The sequence below is a fragment of the Dipodomys spectabilis genome, unplaced genomic scaffold (assembly GCF_019054845.1).
Source record: "Dipodomys spectabilis isolate Male_0828 unplaced genomic scaffold, ASM1905484v1 ptg000203l, whole genome shotgun sequence".
NCBI classification, from domain to species: domain Eukaryota; kingdom Metazoa; phylum Chordata; class Mammalia; order Rodentia; family Heteromyidae; genus Dipodomys; species Dipodomys spectabilis.
Window position 1 is genome coordinate 1,832,740 of NW_024870880.1, and position 22,607 is coordinate 1,855,346.

Sequence of the window (22,607 nt, forward strand, 5' to 3'; positions counted from 1 at the left end):
GGATGAGAAGGGGAAACAAAGGAGGAGGCTACAATGCTTGATAAGGAATGTGCTCATTATGTTGCCCATGTAACTGTAACCCCTCTGTACAGTATTTTCACAGTAAGAAATAAATAAATGAAAGAAAATACCATACAGCTTGTGGTACTATGTTATGACAGATAATTGCATTAATTGTGAATAATAAAATGTTTATTATGACCTATCCTTTTGTTCTACATGTAACTTTTATTTTATATTTTGATTGTTATTGTACAGCTGATAGAGGAGTTATATTTACACAAGTCAGGTAATCAGTGTAGTTCTTTATGAACCATGTCTCCCCTTTACTAGCTCTTATCCAGTTTTTCCCTCTTGTTCCCACTCACAAGATGTACATTTCATTTCCAGATATTGTCTCGTGAGTACCACTGTTGTTTATATTCACCCTTTATTCCACCTTTCTGTGCCGTCTTACCCTCCCAAATAAAAACAAACAAGCAAGACAAAGGAAAAGAAAGCAAAAGCAGGAATAATAGAAACTAAAAGGAATTACTCTGGTTTCCTTTTCTTGGAGTTCATTTCTTGGGGTTCATAAAATCTTATTTAATATGGTCATAGGCACATAGCTGTTGAGCTTTTGACATCTCTTCTTATTCATACCCTCCTTTGTGTTCAATGTGTGAAGACACACACACACACACACAAGTACACACACACAATTTAGTGTGCTTCCTTGTAGATTTAGAGGAAAATTATAGCTACCATTAATGAGGAAAACTGCAACCTATAACAATCTATACTTCTTTGGCTCTTGCTTACTTTGTTTAATACAATTTTTTTCACGTCATTCCACTTCCTTACAATTTTTTTCCTGTTTTGTGTTATTGCTGTCTGATGCTTGAATAACAGTTCTGAAGGATTACAATAAGTCTTTATCATGAGATCAGATAGGAATTCCAATCTTTATGGTATCCTGTTAAGTGAGACATTCACTGAAGTTTCCATAGATATCTTCCCAACAAATATAAAGTCTTACAATATCTTATTGTCTCAGGATTTTATTTCAATAACAAATGGTGGTAAAATGTGGCTCATCTTCTTTTAACATTGATAGAATTATATGATATTTTGATTTAAAGTTTTGGTATTCTGGTTAATAATGATTGGTATTATTTGGTAAAAATTTTGGAAACCTAAAACAAATCCCCACTTGATCTTTATGTCTCATTTAGTATAGTGAAGGAAAACATATATTAAGCAAAACTGAAAATTTTATAATTTCTAAGTACAAATTTATCACATTTATATCATATTTAAGCAATCATTATTGGGCTCTGTATTTAATGGGTAACTGTTACTGATCTCATAATTACTGTTACCATCACAGTTTAACCTTGTTGTAACTAGATTTGATTAGAACGGTTTTCACATTTAGACTGATAATTTTTTTTAAATATGGGAAATTATCATATGCACTCACTGTTTATCCTTAGATAAACAGCAATTACTGAGTCTCTTCCTCTGTAGAGAATTGCTTTCAAGATTCTCTTCCTGCTGCTTTTGTTTCCTGTTTTTTCCCCCTTTATTTGAGAAGAAAATATAATCGAGCACTGTAGAGAACATCCATCTTCTTTACTTTGATAATATTTACAGTGTCTTTCCTGGATTTATCAAGAAATATACAATTCCCTACAGATATAGCTATTCAGACTAACAGTGGGTAATCTCAGTGGTTATGGAACTATTGATCATACAAACATGAAAATTATGTCTGCTGTAGCAGATGCCAATAAAAGAGTTGTACATTAATCAGAAAATCAGTACACTTGTCAATAAAAAGGCAACATTTGGAAGGATGATGTTGCTGAGAGATGTATTGATTATGGGCCAGAAGCTACATAACTCCACAACTGACCTATTTACATGACTTCAAGCTATTCTCAAATTGTATATGAAGAAACAAAACATAGTACCCTAAAAAGCTGTGTATTGTTCATGTATTTAGAGTTCCTTCTGGAAGAGTAGATGAGAGCTTATTTTTGCACTATCCTTTATTTAATTTTACAAATATGCTACATTTGCATTTAAGACTAAACATTTCCTATAAAATAGGCAGAATATATATGAAAAATATCTAAAAACTATTTTGTGAAACATGAATTTTCTGAGTTGTTACAAATCATTGATTAATGTTAATTCAAAAGAGATTTTCCAGTAATATATATACACATATATATGCTCCTATATTATATACTTAGTATGCTCAAAAATATTTGAACATTTGAAACAGATTACAAATGCACAAAAGCAAAAGGATAACTTCGACAACAAAGAAAACTCATTTTCCTCTCTAGAAAATTTTTTTTCAGGATTTTTTTTATTGTGAAAATACTGTACAGAGGAGTTACAATTACATGGGCAAGATAATGAGTACATTTCTTATCAAGCATTGTAGCATCCTCCTTTGTTTCCTCTTCCCAACGCTTCCCATCCTCCTTCCGCCACTCCCACCCAATCCTCCCGCCTCCTACCGAAGGTGTAAACTTCGTTTTCCACATGACAACTTATACTTCTCATTGTTGCAACGGGTCCACCTGTATCCTTATTTAAACGACTTGTTTTTCCCCTTCCCCTCCACAAATTATATCAACATCAAATACAGTGAAAGCTGGGGTTATACTGTGGGGGAGGGACATACAAAGCAACAAAGAAATAATCTTTCTTTGTTGCTTTGTATGTCCTCTCTAGAATATTTAATCTAAAAAACTCAACCAACTACTTACTTGTATTTATGTAAATAAATAGTTTTTCCTCCATTTTTGAAAAGACATTAAAAATGTCTTTGTGTTGGAAATTGTCCAAACTGTGATACAGTTATCACTCAAATTGAGAAATTGTGGGGTTATTTTTCCTTTTAACTGACAGTTTTTAGTCAGAGCTTAGTAATCAAGGCAAAGCTATTAGCAGAGGAATTGAGCAAAGAAAGAAAGGAAAGAAAGCATAAAAGAAAGAAAGATAGAAAGAGAGGAAGAAAGAGAGAGAGGAAGAAAGAAAGAAAGAGAGAGAGAGGAAGAAAGAAAGAAAGAGAGGAAGAAAGGAAGGAAGGAAGGAAGGAAGGAAGGAAGGAAGGTAGGAAGGAAGGAAGGAAGGAAGGAAGGAAGGAAGGAAGGAAGGAAGGAAGGAAGGAAGGAAGAAAGGAAGAAAGGAAGAAAGGAAGAAAGAAGGAAAGAAGCCAGCCATATTTTTCAGTTTTTAAGAATATTTAAATTGCAAATATAAGATGTCTAATGCAAATTAATTTCATTGTAATATATATTGTATAACCAATTATCCTATTTAACAATTATTAAAATTATTAATTTTAAGTGTTTGAAAACCGCCATAAATTGATTTTTTAAATTAATTTTATTTTAAGATACTGTTCAGAGGGGTTACAGTTACATGAGGAAGGTAATGATTACATTTCTTGTAGAGCATTTTTACCCCTCCTTTTTTTCAACTACTATCCTTTTCTTCCCCCATTTCCCCCTTAAAGTTGTAAGTTGTAAAGGTCATTTCCAACATAGTGTCTTGTGAGCATCGAACTTTTTTGCAATGAGTCATCCTGGGTCTTTGTTTTAGAATTTTGCTACTCCCCTTCCTCTTTCCAAATTAGATAAATGTATATACAAGATGCATGGTACCAAAATCAAATACATAAATTGATTTTTGTTAAAAATCCTGCCTCAGGTATGTTGACTAGTACTGTGGCTGCTTCTTGCATACAAAATACAATGAACAGTTGAAAACGTACCAATTTCTATTGTTCTTTTAAGTAGTCAGACATCTGTAAATGAGTAATGTCTATGAATTACAATATATCGTAAATAAAATGTAAATGTTACCCAAAGTTAAAATTTGTATCATACTAAAAGGTCCTATTCTAAAATAGCTTTCAGTAGAGTTACAATTCCTTCATAAAGAAGAATCATAATGTTTGGGAGAACATTTAATTAAAAATCCACACAGTAGGACATTTTACATTGTACTCTCCACAACAGTGTGAGATGCTCTTTTAACCACCTACAGTAATGAAGGGAAGAAAACTGAAGACAATTATCATACCTTTGGTATGATTATATTTTATTGAAACTAAATTTCTAAGGTAATTTTCACCTCACCAAAACGATTGTGTCATGACTTGAGAGTCATTGCTTCTCTGTTTTATTTCCAACCAAATGCCTCATGAGTTAAAGAGAATAGCTGCTGAGTGAAATAAATTAGATAAACTGCTAAATTTTATTAATTTAGAAAACTTCATATATTGATTAGACTATACATTTACATTACATAACTGTATGCCTTTGTAACAGGTGGTGCAGGGCAAACACATTCTTCAAAATGTTTGTTTTGGTAAACTCTGTTACAAGTTGCTATAAACATGTATTAATGTATAAGAAATCCAGCCAGTGTTGTAATCCTTGCTATTCATGCCTGTATCTCTAGCTATTCAGAGGCTGAGATCTGAGGATCGTGGTTCAAAGCCACCTCAGGCAGGAAAGTCTGTGAGACTCTTATATCCAATACACCACCAGAAAACCAGAAGTGGTGCTGTGGTTCATGTGGTAGAGAGCTTGCCTTGAGATGGAGAGTTCAAGGACAGCGTTCAAGCCCCACAACAAAAAAATAAATAGATAGAGAGATAGATAAATAAATAAATAAATAAATAGATCTACATAGCATCAAAGTTGTGATGGAGTTATATCAATGATGTACATATTTGTTCTTAGTGATTTAAAACTATGACTTTCTTTTTTGCTCGAAAGACAACTTTTTAAATATTTTGATGATTGTTGCGTACAATAAGCATCATAAAAGATAAAGTCAGGAGATAATAGATAAAAATGGAAAAAAGAATAATGTTTAAAAACATGACAATTAGTGGAAACAATATTTCAATAAGTAAGTTGATTAAAAGATGAATGAAATGTAAATTATGGCACATTTTACCTAAAGAGTAGAAAAATGCAATAAGGAAGTTAAGGTGCTGGGAAAAACCTACTATAGAACAAAATATTAATTATTTGGGAATTGCTTTCAGTTTAAATTATCACCCTTACTGCTTTCTGTGATTAGCTTAGCCTATCAAACTGACAATAATTAGGTTTTTAAAAGTATATATTCTACACATATTAATCCATTATTTTTGACATGCACAAAAGCTGCTATCAAATCACTTAACTGCAGCAAAGTTAGAATAATTCACCATGCTAATTCATTTTGCCAAAGATTTTTAACAGTTTAATTATTTTCTTTTGGAGAATCTTAAATTCTATTATTCCTTCAAGCAATTCTAATTTGAATGGAATTTGAAGTTGATTTTATACATTGATTAATACCATAAGCAATCAAATTCAACTACCAGAAATGTCTGAGACTCTCAGCCATTAAAATGTATAATTTAATAGAGAATCATTTTGAAACCAAGGAATCAAATCTTAATGTTTTCTGTTTAGAAAAACAAATTTTGCAAATACTATGTTTTCAAATTATTTATTTCAGCTCTTTCATAAAACTTTCTTTCTTGAAAATTAAATTTTCAATTACTACATACTAGTTGCAGTGTCAGTTTATCCATTTGCATGATTATGGAGATTTTGAAGGGAAATGTTGCTTGCTTGCAGTAAACATGATGTGTCTACCTTTAAGTGGTTGATCTCCAGAATGTACTTGTCTTTACTAGGGCCTCTATTGTGTCAGGTATTTCTTGATCATGTAGCTTAAAAGTAATAAATGTAGTGGATCATTCTGACATTTTACGACATACCCAAATAGTCTAAATTTCTTACTACGTTTAAATGATGGGGGTCAGAAGAGGCAGTAGAACCTGCATGAGGGAAATGATAAAGGTGAATTTTAAATGTCCTATATAAATATGAGCTGCTTCTAAGCCCTTCTTCTGATAATAAAAATACATTCACCAACTCTGACACTGAAGATCATAATAGTCTGCTATAACAAAAACTACATATGAGAAGAGTAATCAGGCCTAGCCTCTCTGAACTGGTAAATGACACAGGTCATCCTTCAAATCCCTCTACATTCTTAGGTTCCCCTTCGGTGAATCAAGTAGATGACTGAGACCATAATTACTGCATCTTTCAAGCACCTTGCTCATTCACTCTACTTACTCCAAGGTGCATTATTATATTCTATTATGGACATCATAGAATGGCAGATTCAGTCTCTCTCTCTTGTGTTCTGCTATCTGAGAAAGCTTATCTCAGACAAGGAAATAAATGGGGAAGCTGTACCAAAGACTATGTATGTCAATCTCAATTGTAGTTTTAGGGATTGTGAACACAAATAGTAAGTGCATTCATGGCCTAAGCTGAACCATGGGCAGGACTCCATTAATAACCTGAGCAGTCAGAATGCATTATTAGATATCTCCCTGAAGGATTGGGAAAAAATAATACTTTACACAGTAATCATATTATGCTTCTTTCAGGAGATTGGTCTCTTCTACTATCTGCAGCTTACCATCCAGGACTGTGTAATGTCTCGTACATTTTTTATTATGATAATTGCTGTCAATCTTCTGATCCTCTACTCATAGTACTGTTGTTTTATTTTTTCCTTTTTTTCTTTGTACTGGTCCTGGGTCTGAACTCAGGGTCTCAGCACTGTCCTGAGCTTCTGTTCTCAAGGCCAGTGTTCCACCATTTGAACCACAGCTATGCTTCTGGAGTTTATAGTGGTTAAGGATTTTATTTTTTGCATTTTTGTTGTTGTTTTCTTTCTGTTTTGCATCTTCTGTGTTTTTTTTACTTCAAAATGCTCTGTCTTGTATGTAAATATATCTGATTTGGGGAGAGTAAAGGGAAGCACAGAAATGGTGGGACAAAGGGTAAACTTTATCTGCAGTGATACTTACTTAACTCTGTTGAAAACTATACAATTTATGGGGAAAGGGGGTTGAGGAGGAGAAAAAATTTGGAGAAAATGAGGGAAGAGGTGATACCGTTCAAATGTATTAAAAACTTGACTTATATAACTATAACTCTTTTGTATATCATCAATTTTTTATTTTTATTTTTTAATGTATCTCACTGGCTTTCTTGCCTGGGCTGGCTACTAACAGAGATCCTCAGATCTCTGTCTCCTGGGTAGCGAGGATTACAGGCATGAACCACTAGAGGTAGCTATTCTCAGTCCTTTTGCAGGTCAACAAGTTAGTAGCATTTTAAGCTGACCACCTGTTTTATTCCTGGCCAACATATGTTTTATAAGCGATCTCCTTAAATGCATAGAAAAAAAAAGAATTAAAACATTTGCTTTATCTATTCTATTATCACATACCCATTGCTATCTTGGGGGTTATAATTTGAATAATGCATGCCCTCTCTTCCCACAGTCTCGTGTGTTAAACATGTAGTTTCTCGCTGATGATATCCGTTCAGAAGGTCATGAAAAGGTTGGAAGTTAAGTGGAGGAAGTGGGTCATTAGACGCATGATTTTGGAGCTTGTACCTGGTCCATGGGCATTTTCCCCCTCTATTTCCTATCTGGATTGAAGTGAATAGCATTGCTCTCCTCTATAGGCTCAGCCATGGTCATTTGCTTTATCACTGGTCCAGAAACAATAGACTGTGGTCTAAAATTCTTTGAAAACAAGAACTGGGATTTATCTTTCCTCTGTTGCATTATGTAAGCCAGCACTTCTTTGGAGTGTGTGTGTGTGTATGTGCATGTGTGCTCGTGATCCAATAGCACTTTAAATTGTGTATAACATTTGAGTCAATCTTTATGCTTCTTCCAACTAAGTCCACGTAGAGATTCAATTATTATGTAATTTTCCCAAGTGGAGTGAGATGTTGCATTTGTTTCTTATGCTATCCCAAGTCATATATAGTATGGATTTATAATGGGATGAATATAATGTGAGAAGAAAATTGGACTTTAGCCTTCTTAGAACAACAAAAAATAAGAATCTCAAACTAAAATAAATGAACATTTATCTATCCCATATAAGCATCTGTGGGAGGTAAAGGAAAATAGGTTACCTTGATTAGTAAAGATAAAATTCTTATTTATATTTCTTTCCATGCAATTCGTTTGTATTTAATTTTACTTTTGTTTTAAAGGTAATGTACAGAAGGGTTACAGTTATATAGTAAAGAGTATATGTCTTGTCCAACATTGGTCCATACAATTCTTTGGATTTTCTTTTCTACGTTTTTCATTCTTTCTTTCTTCTTTTTCTTTTTTCCTCTTCTGCTAGTCCTGGGACTAGAACTCTGGTCCTGGGCACTGTTCCTGAGCTCCTTTTAATAAAGACTCGTGTGCTAGAGCCATAGAGCTACTTCCAGCTTTTTCTGTGATTAATTGGAAATGAGAGACTCATTGACTTTCCTACTCCAGGTGGCTCTGAAATGTTATTCTCAAATCTCAGCCTCATGAGTAGGTAGAATTACAGATGTGAGCCACCTGTACCCCATTTATCTTGGATTTTTTTTATTTCTATTATGCTAATGCTTTTCTTAACTGTGCTTGAACCCTGCTCACTGACAGTTGGACACTTCATAACTGATTTCACAAGATTCACAACTGGAGAAGATGAATTATCTGTGACTAAATATTGGAAACACTGCATAAAAATCCAGTTTACCAATACACGACTACTCATGTGTCCAGAGATTCAATAGAAACAATTTTAGCACCTTCTGGAGTCTTGTATGCAGAACTGGTAAATGATGTAAGTTAATAATATCATCATAATTGTCTATCCAGGAGAACTTTATGTACAGAAATCTAGGGGCATTAATAAGCTATAACAAGATATTCAGTCAATGATATATTAGCGTGGGTTTTAGAATCAATCTTAACTCTAAGGTTTTTTTCCCTTTATAATGAAGACAATAATAAATAATGACCTTTCTTTTTTGTTGTTGTTGGTCATGGTGCTTGAACTCTGGGTTGTCACTCAGCTCTTTAGCTCAAGGCTAGTGCTCTACCACTTGAGTCACAGTACCACTTCCAGTTTTCTGGTAGTTTATTGGAGATAAGAGTCTCACAGACTTACCTGCCCAGGTTGGCTTTGAACCATTATCCTCAGATCTCAACCTCCTAAATAGTTAAGATTAAAGGCGTTAGCCACCTGCACCTGGCTTAACTACCTTATTATGTTGATTAAATAGAGTCATTATCAATATTAAAATTTTAATTTTAAGGTAGATTTATGTAAATATAATTGAATAAAATAGGAATGTTATTTAAGTTCTAACCTTACCATTATCTAAAAGAAACACAAGGAGTTTTTCTTCACTCACTATGTGAAAATTATAGCATAACTATAATCCACATAGGTAATTATAAACACTAGTAGATTCTTTTGCAAGTTACTCCTTTCTTTAATGATTCCACTAGCATTAGTAATATTTCTTTAAACAAACCTTTACAAAACTTACCTCCTATAAATGCTACAGGAAATTTAGAATCAAGCAACATTAGTCAATTAAATATTTAGAAAATATCTAAGATTACTCTCCATCTTTGTGATCATATAAACAAACTGTTGCATTTCCCTCTTTGGAATAAACTTTATTATACAGACATATTTGAGATTTTTTTCAGAGCTCGACTTTTTATATCTATATTTTATATAAAAACAATATTGTCATGTTTTAGTAGCAAGTTCTGAATGATTTGGAGTAACATACTAATATATTTAACTACCTGCTCTCTGCAGGGATATTAAGGTATTTTACATTTTGAGTTACTAACATTTTTCTCAACTTAGTTCTCTGAGTTTTCATTATTTTTCAAGAGATTGTTCCACTGTCATTATTTTGTATTTGTGATTGTTATTTCTAACTGGTAAAATTTTTGGTAAAAAATAAAATGTTCTGTTTGTTTTTTCTCCTGACTCAAAGCAAAAATAATGTACTATAATAACTACAATTATGTATATATATATATATATATATATATATATATTCAAATATATATTATTAGTTAAGTAAGCTAGTCCTAGAGAACCTCAGGTTACATAGTTTCTCTCATTTGTGGTAGCAAAATTGGGCCTATAAATTCATAAGTAAACAAGTAAATGAATTACTTGAAACATAAAAGAATGAAGGGAGACCCCAAATAATATAGTTCTTTAGAAAATTGAAGACAAAGCCCAATAAAATAAATACAGGACCCTTGTCTTTTGTATGGCTAGTGAAGACCTTCTCTCAATCCATAGGCTTTCTATTGATCTTGCTAGCTATGTCCTTTGCCATGCAGAAGCTCTGCAACTTCATGCAATCCCATTTGTCCAACCTTTCTTTGATTTGTTGTGTTTCCGGGTCTTTATTAAGAAAATTTCGTCCTGTGCCAAGGAGACCAAGGGTTTCTCCTATTCCATCATGTAATGTTTCAGAGTGCCTCCTTGACTCCGACGTCTTTGATCCATTTGGAGTTGATTCTGGTGCAGGGTGATATATAAGGATCTAGCTTTAGTTTTCTACAAGTAGTTAACCAATTTTGCCAGCACCATTTACTAAAGAGGCAGTCTTTCTTCCATTCTATTTTTTAGCTCCCTTATTGAAGATTAGATGGCTATAAGTCGATGGGTTCATCTCTGGGTTTTCAATTCTATTCCACTGGTCCTGAGGTCTGTTCTTGGGCCAGTACCAAGCTCTTTTTATTACTATGGTTTATAATAGAGTTTGAAATTTGGCATTGATATTCCTCCAGCAGTATTCTTTCCGTTGAGGAGGGATTTTGCTATTCAGGGTCTTTTATTGTTCCATATGAATTTTTGGATTGTCTCTTCTATTTCCTTGAAGAATGAGGTTGGAATTTTGATAGGTTTCGCATTGAATTTGTAGATATCCTGGGAAGTACTGCCATTCTCACGATGTTAATCTTTCCCATCCAGGAGCATGAGAGCATTTTCCTCTTTCTAAGTTCTGTTTTGATTTCCTTTTTCAAGTTTTTAAAGTATACTTGAAACTCAAAAAATTGAATCCCCAACAACAAATCCTCAAAGAAACAACTACCCAATAAATAAGTGGGCTAAAGACTTACAGAGAAACTTCCCTGAAGAAGAAAGAAGGAGGGCCAATAGACACATGAAGAAATGCTCAACCTCCCTAGCCATAAAAGAAATGCAAATCAAAACAACATTGGGATACCACCTCACCACAGTTGGAATGGCAAAAATCAAGAACTCTAATAACAACAGTTGCTGGAGGGGATGTGGACAGAAGGGAACCTTACTTCATCGTTGGTGGGAGTTTAAACTTGTTCATCCACTTTGGAAAGTAGTATGGAGGTTCCTCAAAAGAGTCCACATAGAGCTCCACATAGAGCTATGACCCAGCAATCCCACTTTTGGGCATTTACCCAAATGTTTACAAACAAGACCACACTAAAGCTACCAGCACAACTATGTTTACTGCAGCATTACTTACTAGAGCTAAGATATGGAACCAAAACAGATGCTCCTCAGTAGAAAAATGGATCAGAAAATGTGGTATACATACACAATGGAATTCTATGCCTCCACCAGAAAGAATGACATTGCCCCATTTGTTAGGAAATGGAAAGGCTTGTAAAAAATTATATTAAGTGAAGTAAGCCAAGCCCAAAGAAACATAGGTCCCATGGTTTCCCTTATTTGCAATATTTAGTATATGTATGAGTCAAGCAGAAAAGGTCAGATAAGGTGTTAGGAAAATGAACCCTAAGATATGTATTCCAATGTTTTTTTTCTTTCATGCATTTGTTTCTAATGCATTTATAAGATTTTTTCTTTGTTGCTTTGTATGTCCCTTCCCCACAATATAACCCCTGCTTTCACTGTATTTGATGTCAGTATAATTTGTGGAACGGAAGGGGAAAAACAAGTCCTTTAAATAAAGACACAGGTGGACCCTTTGCAACAATGAGAAGTACAAGTTGTCATGTCGAAAACTAACTTTACAACTTTGGTGGGGGGGAGGATTTCGTGGGGGGGTCGAGGAAAGCTGGGAAGGGATGGGAAGGGTAAACAAAGGAGGAGGCTACAATGCTTGATAAGAAATGTACTCATTATCTTGCCCATCTAATTGTAACCCCTCTGTACATTATTTTCACAATAAAAAGTAAATAAAAATTAAAAAAAGAAATGCATCCTGAAATCCCCATAGATCTTTCTCTTTTATAATGACCAACTCAGCTTTACTTTGATGAATACATTAACTAGGAATTTTTCCAAAAGCTATATGAAGCAGCCAAATTAAACAGTAACAAATCAAATAAGAATTATCTGTTCCTTTACATAGAAGTTTCTAATGTAAGCAGGTTGGAGACTATACTGTAATTTCTAGTTTTCTCTTTTTCTGTGCTTGTCTCTGCTCTCAGAGGGTTAGCTAAACTGATTATAGTTCACAAAGAATGATGGAAGCAGGATCAAGCAGAAAGGGTCTAATAAACCTCAGTATTTTCTAGCTAAAGATCTGTTTCTAGAAATTTTGCCCAGTAACTTCTTTTTTTAATTGTATTGTATTGTAATAGCTTGTCCATTGCTAAGAAGGTCCTGTGTGGGAGATAGAAATAAGAGCTCTTCAGAGATATATATATATGTAAGTCCCACATACCTGTGAATTCTTTTGCATGTGACGATAAATTTTCCTTGCCCATGTGACAAAGGTTAAACATCTTCAAATGGGAAAGTTAACCTGGACAACTGGGATGAGCCTAGTCTAATTATAAAACTTAATTGTTGAGAATCTAACGCTGGTGGATCAGAAAGAGATGTAACAACGAAACACAGGTCAGGCGGATCATGTGAGGAAATTAGTGTACACTTGTTATTTTTGAAGTTGGAGGAAAATTACCAGTAGGGAAGTAATGCCAGAGATAAACAGAAGGAGATAAGAAATGAATCAAGGTCACTAGCACTTTGAGATTTGCAATGTATGCCAAATTTTTCACTATATGATTATAAGACAATGAGTTAGTGCTGTTCAAAAAGCCACTATTTTAGGGAGAAATAATTCTTTGAGAAATATATTTACGATGAGTAATGAGTTCCATTCAATAAAATCACCCCTGGTATAGAAGAAGCAGGGAATATAAGATAGGAAATGCTCTAAACTTGTCAATATCCCATCAATTTTCTCATCTCAATTAAGTGAAGAAAGCCAGGCCCAAAGAAACATAGGTCCCATGGTTTCCCTTATTTGCAATATCTAGTATATGTATGAGTCAAGCGGAAAAGATCAGATAGTGTGATGTTAAGAAAATGAACCCTTAGATATGTATTTTAATGTTTTTTCTCTCATGCATTTGTTTCTAACGCATTTATAAGATTATTTCTTTGTTGCTTTGTATGTCCCTTCCCCACGGTATAACCCCTGCTTTCACTATATTTGATGTCAGTATAACTTGTGGAGGAGATGGGGAGAAAAAAGTCGTTTAAGGATACAGGTGGACCTGTTGCAACAATGAGAAGTACAAGTTGTCATGTCCAAAACGAGCTTTACAACGTCGGTGCGGGGGGGGGGGGGAGAGGGGAGGAGAAGGATTGGGATTGGGGGGGAGGCGGGAGGCTGGGAAGGGATGTGAAGGGTAAACAAAGGAGGAGGCTGCAATGCTTGGTAAGAAATGTATGCATTATCCTGCCCATGTAATTGTAACCCCTCTGTACAGTATGTTCACAAATAAAATAAAATAAAATTAAAAAAATAAAAAAACACGATACAAATAGTTAGTTAATATCTCAGCCAACTTATAATATTACAATCCAAATAGTGAAAAAATAATAATTTCAGGCTTGGCACTGATGGCTCATGCCTGTAATCCTAGCAACTCAGGAGGTTGTGATCAGTAGGTCGGGGTTCGAAGCCAGCCCAAGCAGGAAAGTCTGTGAGACTTTTATCACCAATTAACCACCCCCCAAAAATGGAAGTGGAACTGTGGCTTAAGGTGGGAAAGCTCTATCCTTGAGCAAAAAAGCTCAAGGATAGTGCCCAGCCTTGAATTCAAGCCCCATCATTGAGAAAAACAATAATAATCAATCAAAGTAATAATAATCAAGGAAATAGCTCTGGATATTGTATGTCACATAGGATTAAGTACATCAACTCCAAAGGAACTTCACAAGGTGAAGTTTATGCCTGCAGAAAGGTGTGCTACGGACAGTAGCCGAATAAGAAAATGTACTGGGTGGGTACTTCTTAGTGCATTGTTGTCCATTATTATAATTAGTCAGAGGTTAGGTTCACAATCTTGTGTTATTGGCTGACTTAAAAAATGTTAAAGTTTACCTGAGCAATCAACCAAACATTGAGCCAAAGTAGGAACTTATCAGAAAAATAATTCTTTCCCATCTGGCTCTCTGTCACTTTGGTCTGGCAGACCTTCAGGCCCTAGAGAGAATAATACCTCTGACAGGATTTTGCTTAACTTAATCAGTTTCTTGCAAATGGTGGTGCTTACATTAAGCAGTCATTTTGATAGGAAAATTGCAAGGAAGGATGGAATAGAATAAACTATTCCACAAGAAGAGAGCAGCTACAATATCAGGGCAGGTCACCTTTCAGGCATTGGTGCATATCACTAAAGTCATGCCAGTAACAATAGCCACTTCTATAGAATCTCCAAGAATATGGATGAGATAATGGTCAACAGCCCATACTCATAACTGAGACCTTTAATTCATTACATCTAGCACTCTCCTATAAGCTCTTACCTCTTTGCATATTTTAACCAATAGCTCTTGCTTATACCTCAGGTGGCTAAAGATTGGCTGAAGTGCATAATTCCCATCTTCCTGTGGCTTCTTGAGCTGTGTAATACATTTCTTCTCCCTGCTTTTAGTAATTATCATCTTTCTCTCTGTCTCTCTCTGTCTCTCTCTGTCTCTCTCTGTCTCTCTCTCTCTCTCTCTCTCTCTCTCTCTCTCTCTCTCTCTATATATATATATATATATATATATATATATATATATATATATGAGAGCAGGTGAGTGGACTACACGTACAGAATCCTTGAGTTTGTGCTTAGAGCCTGACACTCCATTTTTAGAAGCCATTGGTCTGTTAAGTTTAACAATTCATCCTAAGAATGTTACTTAATAGTCACAATGATATTAGGTCAGAAACAGAGGTTCAGAATAGATGTCTATTTAAAGGGACAAAAAGATAAACAAGTTAATTTTGGCTCTGACCGAAACAGCCCATTTTTCTACATTCAAGCTAAACAGTCGGTGGGATCATCACGACATATATAGATAGGACCTTGAAAGAACTCAGTTGTGGATTACTGCATTGTCTATTGGGACTCCCAGATTTAAGCTCTTTTATTAAGCCTCAATAATGGAATCATATAACATTGAAGCATTGGAGTTTGAGCCACTGATCTAATTGTAATATGACTTACCTGTGTTTGAAACAGCTCATCAGTTCTTTAATTCCATTTTGTCCCTCTCTGTCTTCATTCAGTCTCTTCAAAATTTTCCCCCTTTTAAGTCTCTTCTTCAATATTTCCCTTAGATTTCAGGAATGACCGCAGTGATTGATAAATGTCTTTATGACAAAGAACTGTCAGCAAACATAAGGGTCACGGGGCAAATCTTCCCATGATGAGATTTCTCCTCAAGGGAGAGCAATAGCCCCAGGATGGAAACAGGTTTCACCCTCAGCAGAAACAATCATCTTATGAGACACAGATTACTCACTCGCTCAAGTGCTAACAGCAATGCAGACTTCTCTAGATCCATCCTGAAGACTGAGACAATGGTCAGGCAGATCATAGCTGGAGAAGACAACATGTTCTCAAAGCTAATAGCTCTACAAAGCCCTAATTTTAAATTTTGGTTACTCATTTACAATAGCGGGGAGGCTGGGAAGGGATGTGAAGGGTAAACAAAGGAGGAGGCTGCAATGCTTGATAAGAAATGTACGCATTATCCTGCCCATGTAATTGTAACCCCTCTGTACAGTATGTTCAGAAAAAATTAAAATTAAAAAAATAAAATAAAATAAAATTTAAAAAATGTCAAAGTTATGACAGCCCTTCACAGATAGGCCCAGGGTAACTGAACACTTTGATCAGTTATTTCTAACGTGACCACAATTAAAGCTCTTTTCTCAACCCTTTCCGTATTGTTTTTGTCTTTGAGACACGTAGTTTAGCTTAATCTGTGGAGCTGCCTGGAGATAACACATTTGCTCTAGAGCTCTGGTGACATTTGTGAAGGTACCATTACATTAAATAGAAGCTTTACATTGTATTAAACAGAAGCTCTAAATAGCACTTACTTACTTACTTAATTTTAGTGCCAGTACTGATGATTAAACTCAGGAATTTGCACTCTGTCTAGCTTTTTTAAGGCAAAACTGAAACTCTACTATTTGAGCTACACTTTCAACTTCCTTTTAATTCATTGGAGAAAATAATCTCAAAGACTTTCTTAATTGGGCTGGCTTTGAACTACAGGGCTAATTTCTCAGTTTCTACAGTAGCTAGGATTGTAGGGATAAGCCACCAGTGCCCACCACAGGAACAGATTTGTGTGTGTGTGTATGTGTGTGTGTGTGTGTGTGTGTGTGTGTGTGTGTGTGTGTTGCTGATGCTTGAACTCAGGACTCTGAGCTTCGCTGTTCAAGGCTAGCTCTCTACCACTTGAGCCACAGCTCCATTTCAGACTATTTGCTGTTTCATTGGGAATAGAAAGCTCATAGATATTCCTACCTGGGCTGGGTTCTAGCCATGTTCCTCCAATCTCAGCCTCTTAAGTATCCAGAATTACAGTATGAGCATAGTAGGTCATAATTCTGTTATATATTTAATATGTGTGCATATGGAAATACACAGACACAGACACACAGGGACACACACACATACATACACATATATAAAAATTTTAGATTTCTTGGGAAAGGTGTATTTGGGAGTTGAGGGTGACTCATTTCAGCTATCAGAGACTAAAATGACCTATTCACATTTTCAACCATTCATTATGTAAATATATACTGACTAGAAATGTTTATATATGTGCACATATGCAACAACATTCTTATATACATATAGACACAAAAGCAAGTCTGTAAAATGACAAGTATATAAATTCTACAAAAATGGGTACATTTTCTGAATCTGTTTTGCTCAGTTTTGATTGGAAAGAAAAACAAGATCAGTAATTAATCCATGCTTATCTAAAAATTGTACAGCAATTGGCTATTAATCTGAAGTCGAAGAACAAGCATTCAGATAGTTTTATGAGACCTATATATTGAACAAGTCAGTTTTTGGTTGATGGATGGCACTAAGTAAAGCTGCCCCCTGGTGGCAGGTAATGTCCCACAGATCATAAATTTGGAAAGAATTCTCAAGTGTTTATTGATTGTGCCTAAACAATAAAGTTAAATGTACAGAACATATTTTGATTTTATGGAACACAATATAACTAGAGGAGAAATGCAACCCAATTCTGCTTACAGTCAGAATGCTGAAATCATTAAGTCTCAGAGGCTTTGTTCATGCTCTTTCTGTGAGTGTTGGAAAATCAGCCTTCTGAATTTGATAAAGCAATTGTCCCTTTTTGTTTTGCATCTATACACTCTTATAGGTCTGTGCTGTGTACAGCAAATCCCTCCAAAAGATGAAAAACCTAGAAAATAGAAAATGGTTTAAACATATATTGAAGCATTTATGTCCAAGTTTACAAGAGACCCGTATCTATCCCAAACGTGTTCCACAGTCCAGAATGAGTCACATAGTCATAATTATGTACAGCAATTGTTACAAATGCAGTCAAATTTTTAGTGAAGAGAAAGAGAAGTAAATTGGTTCCACAACTAACCAGCTATGATATATTCTGTCAAAGAAAGGACTTTGATATGCATATATGTTATAGACTGATCCAGGATCATAGAAGTAATTCAAATAGAGGTAAATTTAAAATGGTAGCTTTTTAGGGATAATCTGCACAAATGATGAAAAAATATAAAAGAAAAATCCAAATGGGGTTGCTTTCCTGATTTCAGCCACGCTTTTCTCATTGTTGGCATACAGAAGAACCATTGATTTTTGAGGGTTAATTTTATACCCTGCTACTTTGCCCAATTTTTGAAAAAAAAAAAAAAGCTAGAAGTATGGCTCAAGGAGTATATATAGATATAGAACACTAGCCTTGAATAGAAAAAGAAAAAAAAGCAATGAGGGCTAAACTCCACATTCTCCACATGGATGGACCAGGCAGAGAATGCTGACTGAACACTAAAAACAAATAAAAACTTAAAGAGCAAAAAAAAGACAAGAAAAGAAAAATTCAGATTATATAGCAGGTAGATTTCCCTGACATAAGTGGTAAGTTTACATTGTTGAGGGTTCAATTCCTCCTATTATTCATTCCATTTTGCCCCCAATCTCATTGGTATGGGAAGGACAAGGAATCATGGAACTCACAAGAGTCCTCAGTAAAGATCTCCCAGAAGAATTGTCCAACAAGTGGGAGAACTGGATACCAAATTGTTGAGGTACAATATGGCCCCAAAAATATTTAACTACATTAAGCAATCAAAGGTATAGGAGAAAAAATGTAAATAAATAGGAACAGCAAATTTTTAGGGTAGAAAAGGTGAATTTGACATTGATTCTACTGACTCCAAAGTTCACTCTTCACTGCCTTAAAGATTACCTCATTTAGTTTGAAATTAGTTACCAAATTTAAAAAGTCTCTTAAGATTTAATATTAGATATCTGAATGCACCTTACAGTCCTAGAAACCTAAAAGAAGATTTCATGCATGAGTACTTTTTCTAGTATTGAGGGACAGAGAGAGGATGAACTATCCCCCTTTCATACTGCCCATGATGATCTTTTCTTCACTTGGTTTTACTGAAGTTCTCTGTGAAGAGATGTGCCATCATTGCTTTTCTCCTCTGTTACTGATGTTGCTTAATATTTGACACATAGCCAGGTATGAACCGGGATGTACTTGTGTAGGTATATTTGTTAGGTTCTTAAAGTGCCCTAACTTTCCCAGTGTTCTAATTCAGGGGATTATAACAGCGTAATTGCCATTTTCTTTCTTTCTTTTTTTTTCTAAAAATTGTAAAGATTATAGTTACTTAAGTAAGGCAGTAAGTATATTTCGTTTTGAATAGTGTTACTCCCTCCTTTGTTTCTCCCACTTTCCCTTCCCCCTACTCCCCTCCTGCACAAGTTGTAAAGATCCAATGTAATGTCTTGTGAGTAACACTGTTGCATTGGTTCACCCTTTATCCTTTGTCTCATCATTTTCATATTTAGTTTTTCCCCCTGAATCGGATAAATTATATACAAGACAAAGGGTACCAAAATTAAAAACAGTGACAACAGGGAATAAGCCAAAGGAAAATGTAAAAGAAAAAAGGAATAAATGCAAACAGTACACTAAAGAAAAAAAAAACTCTTTTTTCCATATCTTGTAGCTAATTTTGATTAACATCATTTTATATGGTTATATGTACATAGCTATTGAGCTATTGTGATCCTCTGCTAGGAATATGCTACACATATACTAATTATTACAAATGAGTGAGGCCATGGAGCCTGTGTTTCTTTGAGTCTGGCTTCCTTCATTAATATGATTTTTCCCCAAGTCTTTCCATTTCTTTCTGAATGGGATGATTTGATTTTTTCTGATAGAAGCATAAAATTCTATTGTGTATATCACATTTTTTAGATCCATTCATCTACTGAAGGGAATCTGGATAGATTCCACATCTTGCCTATGGTAAACAATGCTTCAATGAAAGTAGTTGTGCTGGTAGCTTTAGTGTGGCTTTGTTGTGGTATTTTTGGTAAATATCAGGTGTAAAACTACGGGATCACTCTCTTCAACAAATGATGCTGGCAAAATTGGCTATACGTTTATAGAAAACTTAAGTTAGATCCTTATATATCTTCCTGTACCACAATCAATACCAAATTCATCATAGATATCAATGTAAGATCAAATACCTGAAAATATTACAGGAAAGGATAGGGAGAGCACCAGGGCTCCTTGGCACAGGTTGAAAAATCCTAAATAAAGGTACAGTAACTGACATTTTCTACCTCTTATTGGGTCTTTTTCTCCATAATGTGTTGCATCTGGCTTCCTTGCTCCTAAAACACTGCCTCACGGAGCTGGGGTCATGGAAATATGTGTCAGAGTTTATATATAACTCAGTGACCAGTCTTTACACTGGAAACTTGTTCAAAGTTGATGCTCGTCCTCAATCCCCATGGCTGTGACCTTGCTCAGGGCCATTCTTTTTTTTCCAAGCTGTATTCCTGGTGTCTGAGGTCCATGGTTTCAGTAAGTACATCGTAGACCAGTCCCATTCTGAGTTAGAGAGGAAAGATTTGTTTATGTCTCAGCTATTATAGAAAATGAGGTGGAGGTAGCACATAAAATACATTACCCTGACCAAAAGGGTAGGAAGGTGGAGTAAACAGACAGATCTCCTGATACTTTATCTCCAAAGAAGTTCTCTTGTTGGTAGATTTCATCCTCATAGGCAATGCCTCAGGTATGGCTGTATGTAATGATGGAACAGACTTATATCACACGTTCACCCTTATGGCCATAACTGTATGATACGTTCATGGCTTCTTCAGAATAGTTGTGTTATGTAGGAAGTGAAAAGTCTTTATTCCTAGTGATCTTATTAAAAGAAACAAATGTATTAAATGGAATCAACCCAGATTCTCCTTGACAAATGGGTCAAGAAAATGTGGTATATATACACAGTGGAATTTTTGGCTTCGTAAGGACGTGGAAAGACTTGGAAAAATTATATTAAGAAAAGTAAGTCAGACCCAAAGAAACATAGGCTGCATGGGTTCCCTCATTTGTTGTAACTATAATGTGCCTATAAAGCTACAACTAAAAACAATAGATGGTAAAAGAGAAAAAAATATACTAGGATACGATAAATAATGCAAGACTTTACGTAGACATTCACACAGTGATGGATATTCTTAGGAGAGAATCACAAAAGCTCAATAGGTAAGGCAATATGACCATATAAAAATGATCTTTATCAAAATGAAATCCAAGAAATGGAAGAAAGAGGGTTATATTTTGTTATTTTGCTTTTAGTTCTTGTTTTCAATCCTTTGTTTATCATTGTGATTTCTGAACCTTGTATCTTGTACATAAGTTTATTTGTCTTGTGGAGGGTAAAGGGGCATACAGAAATTGTGGGACGAAGGGTGAACAAATGCAGCAGTAATGCTCACTAGATACTATGTTGAAAACGAACTATACAACTTGGGAGGGACGGGGTTCAGGAAGGAAAACCTGGAAGAAAATGAGGAAAGAGGTGATGACACTCTTCAAAAAGAAATGTACTCTTCAGCTGATGTACATAATTGTAACCCATCTGTATATCACCTTTATAATGACAATAATAAAAAGAGGCAAATGATTAAGTAAAATAAATATTTGAACACATGAGCAATGTTAGCTGATACCTGTAATACCATCAACACAGAAAGCTGAAATCTGATCCTAAACCAATCAGATGAGAAAAGTCCAATAGACTCTTATCTCATCCAACAAAATCAAGAAGTGGAGGTGTGGTTCAAGTGGTAGAGCTCCAGCTGTGAGTGGAAAAGCCAGGCAAGAACTGAGGCAATTTGAGTTTTAAAAGTACTGGCAAAGTACACACACACACACACACACACACACACACACACACACACACACACACACACAATCTCTCTCTCAGAGACACACAGAGAAAAATACAAGTTCATGTAAAATAAATAAAATAACCAAAAAAGACCTTACATAGAAATAGGAAAATAAGTATAAAGATTGTTATTATGTTTTATATATGTATACAACAACAAAAAAGTAATAGAAATTATTCAGTGATAGAAATTTGTAACAGGAATTAAGCTCAATTTGAATTTAGACTTGTTTCCAGTCTTTTTCCTAGTTTTATTGTTAACTAATTAAGAAGCCTTGGAGGGATGTTTTTATTTCTTTTGTAAAGACTTCTCTCTCCTTAAAATCAAGGTTTGGACTAGATCAGAAGTCAAACCCAATTGTCCATGGGCAATTGTATCTGAATGATACAGCGAACATAAAGACTTTTCATCTTGAACTTGTTTATTTCTATTGGATGAAAGAAAATGAAACAAAAAAACCCTCAAGTTTGCACCAACTGTACCACCCTCTAGGTACATCTTTCATTTATAAAGTTTTAGGGTTTGTCAAACAAGATATCTATCCTGCAAATACTCTTATTTCTTCTTCCACAATGTAGAATTAAAGGAAATACTCAGTACTCAGTACAGGAGCTGCTGTACTCAGACACCACAGCATCGCAGTGGGATGCAACAATCTGTAACATCAAAGAACTGGAAGGGAAAGGGGGTGTGCGTCTAGATTTCAGACTACGTGATTACACAATTACAAAAGGGCTTTGTACATGCCTCCCTCAAGTGTGGTTAAACGAACTGAAGTTGTGTGTTGGAACATGATCAAGCTAAGTAAGGACTCATATCAAAGTGAAATAAGAAAATGAAGCTAACTTTTTCTGAGTCCTGCAAGTTTGAAGATGAAATAAAACTTATCATTCTAAAAACTAAGATATTTAAACTCACAAGTGGATGAGGTCCAAAGG